The 5,912-nt window shown below is 50.3% G+C and overlaps 1 long non-coding RNA gene across 1 annotated transcript in view; it reads right to left on the bottom strand.

The window, feature by feature from the left end:
- Positions 1 to 393: 393 nt before the first annotated feature.
- The window catches only part of LOC106483335 (uncharacterized), a 14,747-nt gene continuing 9,228 nt past the window's right edge, over positions 394 to 5,912 (bottom strand). Inside the window, exons 2-3 of the long non-coding RNA XR_001292342.1 lie at positions 683 to 761; positions 394 to 450 (exon numbers count right to left, since the gene is read on the bottom strand). This is a non-coding gene — a long non-coding RNA (uncharacterized lncRNA). The remainder of the gene's footprint in view (positions 451 to 682; positions 762 to 5,912) is intronic.

The raw sequence follows: 5,912 nt of genomic DNA, 5'->3' as shown, positions 1-5,912 counted from the left end.
TAGATTACATCTTCCTTACAAAATCGGAAGAACTTTCACAGATTATTTAAAGGGTTAAATTCTACTTCTGAACTTCAATACTCAGAAATTCTATGCACTCTCTTTTTAGAGTACTCTTCCTTCCTTCCTATCTGCTAACACAATAGGGAAAGCTTTGTTATCATTAATCATCTTCAGAGCCCTAGGGATTCTGAGAGTACGAACACTGCTGCAGCCTCACTGAAAAAAAACACACAGACACGCACCAAAGTTTCTGTCTGAGTACACTCTTGCAGATTTTCATTAGTGACTGGATTTACGAGTTAGAGGACATGGTTAATGGTTCATCTAAAGTCAAAGGAACTAAATCTTTAATAATTATCATGGGAATCAATATTTTCAAGTAAAGGATTTGAGCTTTATTTTTAAGAAAAGATTTTTCTGTGCTATATCTCCATGAAGATCTGTAATCTGAAGAGAAAAAAAAAGATGGATTTTCATTCTAAAACCAAATAATCTCTTGCACTGTATGAAACACCCACAAGATATTAGAAAAGCTACAATGTGTGATCTAAACAGAGATGGAAATATATCGAAATCATTTCAGAGAATGATTGCCTTAACAGAGGACAATTTTTACAAACTAAACACCTTAAATAGCAGGTACAGCATAAGTTTAGCAGCATTTATTTGACTAATTTACCTTGTCAGCCTCCTAATGAATGGCCCCCAAAAAGCAGCCTGTCTTGTAATTTCTGGAGACTCTGAAGGAAAAGGATATCCTGTAGAAATTAAAGAAAAGAAACATGGCTGAGAAAACATTTGTAAATAAGTCATCAACATTCTGATTAGATCTCTAACTTCTTGATCTAAATGTCTTGTTTTTTTCATGCATTCTGCCACATAAAATTATTTTTAAAACACTCAGTACAGACACAGACAGAAATAAACAAAAACAACTAACATAGTCCTGATTTCTCAACAGACATTTTATCTGCAGGTGCAAATTCTTCACCTGTAAGTAACTGTTTCAACAACTTAATGCCTGCTTTTTATAAAAAGTATAATGCTACCATTATTATGGCCTACTGCCTATTGAAGCTGCAAAACAGTAGGCTGAGTTGTGGAAGAGAACTGGGTTTGTAAAAACTCTTCAGACAACACTTATGAATTCCCCAAACAATCCAACAACACAATTCTGTAGCTAAAAATAAACCAATAGCTTCTGACTGAGAGTCCAGTTTCAACATCCCCAGTGCCGTGCAGTTTGTACATTGCATTTGTGCATAAAAATAAGTGAACACCAAGTAGTTGTGCAAGCACATGTCAAGTTAAATGCCCCTACCAATCTGCAAAATGATTATTTTCATGTGTAATTGCAGTAACTATGCATGCACGTTAGGCCCATAGAATTGATTTTATTTGGCTAGTCATGTGCTTCTACAGTACTGATAATTTCAATCTAATTTATTCTCGCTGCTTACACAGCTAACAAGATACTGTATGTATACACAGTGTGCTACAAGCTAAGACTTTGTGTCTTGCTCCACAGAATTTACAATCTAAAAAAATCAGAGCACCGGAGCCTGGGTTGGTCTTCACTCCCGGAGTGAGGAAACAAACAGCAGTGAGGAAACAAAACAAAGCAGTAAGAGATGACAGGAACAGTAAGGCAAAGGGATTGGGAAGAGAACAACAGACACACAACTGGGCACAACACCTAAAAGAGTTCACAGCAAACATGACACTGGCACTGGAGACTTTGGAAAGTATATGGAAGTGCTGTACCCTGCCGTGCTTTGAGCAGTTGGATCATGGACACATTTTGCACCAAATTTCCCTTTTTAAAATGGGACTTTCAACATTTTCTCACTTCAGAAGGGCATTATGAAGGTAATACATTAAAGAGTAGGAAATGGTCAGATAGGATAGTCACTGAAGCTGTGGAAGTATTTAGGGTTGATTAGATAGGATCTGAAGGGTAAAGATAAAGAGATCTGACTAGGACACAGTAGGAGATGCTAAATGAGTAACAAACTATCTCCCTTGCGCCCCAGACAATGTCTGTTCCCTAACGTACCAAGACGACCTCTCGCCAAGGGAAATTCAGCGGTAAGGCCGTATCAACCGAAGAGTACTCTCCCACAGCCGGGCTGCCTCCAGCAGGCGTTGAACAGGCCCACCCGAGATGGGCGGTCTCGTCCAGCGGGGTCCCCTCCCCTTGGCGCCTTTCAGGGGTCCTGATGTCACGTCTTTCTTCTGCTGGCTCCCATGCTGTGGAGCATGTTCTCCCAGATGCTTTATCCCATCATTTAAATGCTGTTTCAGACAACATTTTTTCCTCATTTTGATTGATGTCCAGCCCAGCACATTATCCCTCCTTTTAAATTGATGTCACTTTCTTTAAGAGCTTAAGCATTACTCTAAACTGTGTTTTAATTGCTGTTGGTATGTCCCTCAAGTGTGCCGAACCATGAATTGTTCAGAAAAGGCCAGCACATTTTATAAACAAAATCCTCACTTACTACTGAGTGATAATATTAGCTGGCAGCATCTGGATACACTTTCAAAGTGAAGATTTTACATCTACAAGACAAGGCTAAAAACACAGATGGCATAAGCTAGTGTGAAACCTGCAGAAAGCTTCCTCCCCCCCGCCCCGTTCTTCAAATACCACCGTAAGTCGGTGAGTGGGTGGAAAGTTAAAGCTTACATACATCCCAGCATGCCAACCCATGCCCTACTGAGATACTTGACTGTCTAGTGCTTCTAAGCAGCTGGAAAAATGTCAAGCTGTCATCACTGATTAAAATGGGATTTTATAGAAAGCATCACGCATATTGTCAGAATTCTAAACTTCATTTCACACAATGGAAATACAAAAAGTTGTTAATTTTGCTTCAAAACAGATTTGCTTCATGTTTCCCTCTGTATCCTACTCGTATTTATTCAAGGCTGTACATATTCAGTATTTATGGACACCGTTTTGTTTACTGGAAAGCCTGTGTTCCTGCTGAACAGCCGGGAATCATGCAGATGTCTGCACATCAACATTTCTGCCACTTCCCATCTCCAGTCCCACTCCGCAACACTTGAGCGGAGCTGATGCTGGTTACTTTGATCTCTACGGCTCACCTGCAGCTCCCGCTTTCCCCCCTCAGCTAAGGGAGTAACTAGCTCTGTTGTAGCAAACACCTTGTTAGAGACGAGAGGACTGCACCACCAAGGACGTACCGAATTAGCCTTTGCCGTCTGCAGCCAAATTTTGGACAGAAGCTCCAGAGCCACTTAACACACTCTTCCTCTCACCATCAGAAGATGTACAATTAATTCAATGGCCCTAATTTTGAAGGAATGAGAGTGAGAATGATGCTGTGTTTCACCCGTACTTTCTGTTTAGGTGCAAACTTCCTGCAACACAAGCAACCTCTCCCCACGTGCATGTGAAGGTGGCATCAGCAGTCCTTGCTGATATCCACCCGCCAGCCTCTCCATCCGAACGAGACCCAGGAGATGCTCAAGAACGAGAGAGTCACGGAAGGCAGCAGGCAGCACCTGCTCCCTGACCCTGTCGGAGGGGACGAGGGCAGCTTCGACGCCTCAGGCCGACACCGCGCACTGGCCCAGCGCCCCAGCTGCTCCCCGTAAAGCCTCCTGCTGCAGTGCGGTCTGCCATGCACCGGCTTGGGGAGCGGGGCGCCCCTCGGCACCCTGTGAGGCACTGCCAGCCGCCCAGCCAGGCTTCATGCCCAGCACAGGCACCATGCGGCTGCCGGCTGCGCGGGGGAGGAAGGCGCTCACAGAGGCCTGCGGGGACAGGCACAGGGACAGGGCCCTGCCCCACTCCGGCCTCGCTGGCGCAGCTCCCCTCCAGCCAGCACAGCAGCCCGTGAGTGCCTGAGCAGCCTCTCGCACCAGCACCAGGTGACTCAGAGGTCGCAGGCGCCGACACTTACTCTGAGGCACCAGTGCGAGGACACCACCACTGCACCCCACCCCACCTCACTGCACACCACCCCACTGGGCCACCCTCGCGGGGCTGGCAGCTAAATAGACTGGCGGTGGCCGCGATTGGCCAGAGGGAGGGAGCAGGTGGAAGCACAGGATTGGGCAAGAGCAAACACCTGTGCATGGGGATTGGTCGGCAGCTGCAGCCTGGGCGGGGCTGGAGGCCCAGGGGGTGGGTGGGGCAGGGCCCAGCCGCAGGGCCCAGCTGCGGGGCAGCCCCAGGGGCAGCAGGTGTGTGGTGCTGCCAGGCCCCGGGGACCCCAGATCCCCCCCAGGGCACAGTCAGGGGCTGGGGGGACCCCGGTCCCCCCCCAGGGCGCAGTCAGGGGCCGGGGGGACCCCGGTCCCCCCCCAGGGCGCAGTCGGGGGGACCCCAGATCCCCCCCAGGGCACAGTCAGGGGCCGGGGGGACCCCGGTCCCCCCCCAGGGCGCAGTCGGGGGGACCCCAGATCCCCCCCAGGGCACAGTCAGGGGCCGGGGGGACCCCGGTCCCCCCCCAGGGCGCAGTCGGGGGGACCCCAGATCCCCCCCAGGGCACAGTCAGGGGCCGGGGGGACCCCGGTCCCCCCCCCGGGCGCAGTCGGGGGGACCCCAGATCCCCCCCAGGGCGCAGTCAGGGGCTGGGGGGACCCCGGTCCCCCCCCAGGGCGCAGTCGGGGGGACCTCAGATCCCCCCCAGGGCACAGTCAGGGGCTGGGGGGACCCCGGTCCCCCCCCAGGGCGCAGTCGGGGGGACCCCAGATCCCCCCCAGGGCGCAGTCAGGGGCCAGGGGACGCCGGTCCCCCCCAGGGCAGGCACCAGGGTGAGGGGGACCCCACGTGCCCCCTGCGGTGCAGCAGCCGTCACAGCCGGGCGCACACGGGGCCAGGCACCGAGCCCTCTGCCGGGACGTGCGGGGCTCCGGGCTGGGCACCGTCCCCCAGGGCGCTGCCGCCCTAGCTAGGGCCCATTTGCCTTTTTCCTGAACACAGGGTGACGCAGGTTGGAGGTAACTGCCCAGCAAGTTCAAGCGAGATGAGCTAGCTACTGAGGCAGGCTTTTTGCATCATGATTTTGGACTTTAAAAAACTGCCTAAAGCGCACCTATGGCCTGGGCCAGGGCCTAAGGCTGCTTCTAAATCCTGCCCTTCTCCCACTACCCTGGACTTCCAGCCAGTTTCAGACCACGAAACCCCTGCAAAACGCTGCGGTTGCAGATATTGCTGACCAGCTGGCGATAAGGGATACGAGAGCCGGTCGGATCCACTCTTCACACTGTCACTTCCCGTCGGCTGCTGTGCGAACGACAGCTCCTGCGTGAACTATTTGCCATCCTCCCACTTGAGCTGAATTGCACCAGTGTGACTAAGAGGCCGGGAAAGGATGGTCTGGCTGTCCCAGAACAAGTACTCCCCTAATTACCCACACTTACCATCTTATAAAGGAAAACTATTTTAACACATTTGGATTACAAGCATGACAGTGTATTGAACTCATCCTGGGAGACATGAAGTGGAAACAAACTTGGATCACTGGATTCTCCACTGACATTTATGCTGGGAGGTCATGGAGATAATAAGCTCATCTTGGAGGAAACAGGGCCAGCTGGTAGGGAGGGCAACCGACAGCAACACAAAAATATAAGCACTGTCACAGCAATTATTATTCCTTTTTCATTTTAGCCAGTCACTGCATCACTCTAGGTGATAGGAAATGTCCTGGATGGAGAAAATAAAGTGAACTTGTTGCAAAACCTCCCAAGTAGAGCAAAAGAGTGTAAATACAGCCATCGCACAACTTACCTTTAACCCTTTGCACCACAAGCCCCGCAGTTTGTGCAGTCTGAGTGCCTAGCTCAGGGGTACAGATCCACCTCAGAGACCCAGCTTTGCCCATTTTTCAGCACATTTTTACTGGATCCAGCTCTTAAGAAGGTGGTACTTC

The sequence above is a fragment of the Apteryx mantelli genome, chromosome 10 (assembly GCF_036417845.1).
Source record: "Apteryx mantelli isolate bAptMan1 chromosome 10, bAptMan1.hap1, whole genome shotgun sequence".
NCBI classification, from domain to species: domain Eukaryota; kingdom Metazoa; phylum Chordata; class Aves; order Apterygiformes; family Apterygidae; genus Apteryx; species Apteryx mantelli.
This window is presented reverse-complemented; position numbering and strand designations above follow the sequence as displayed.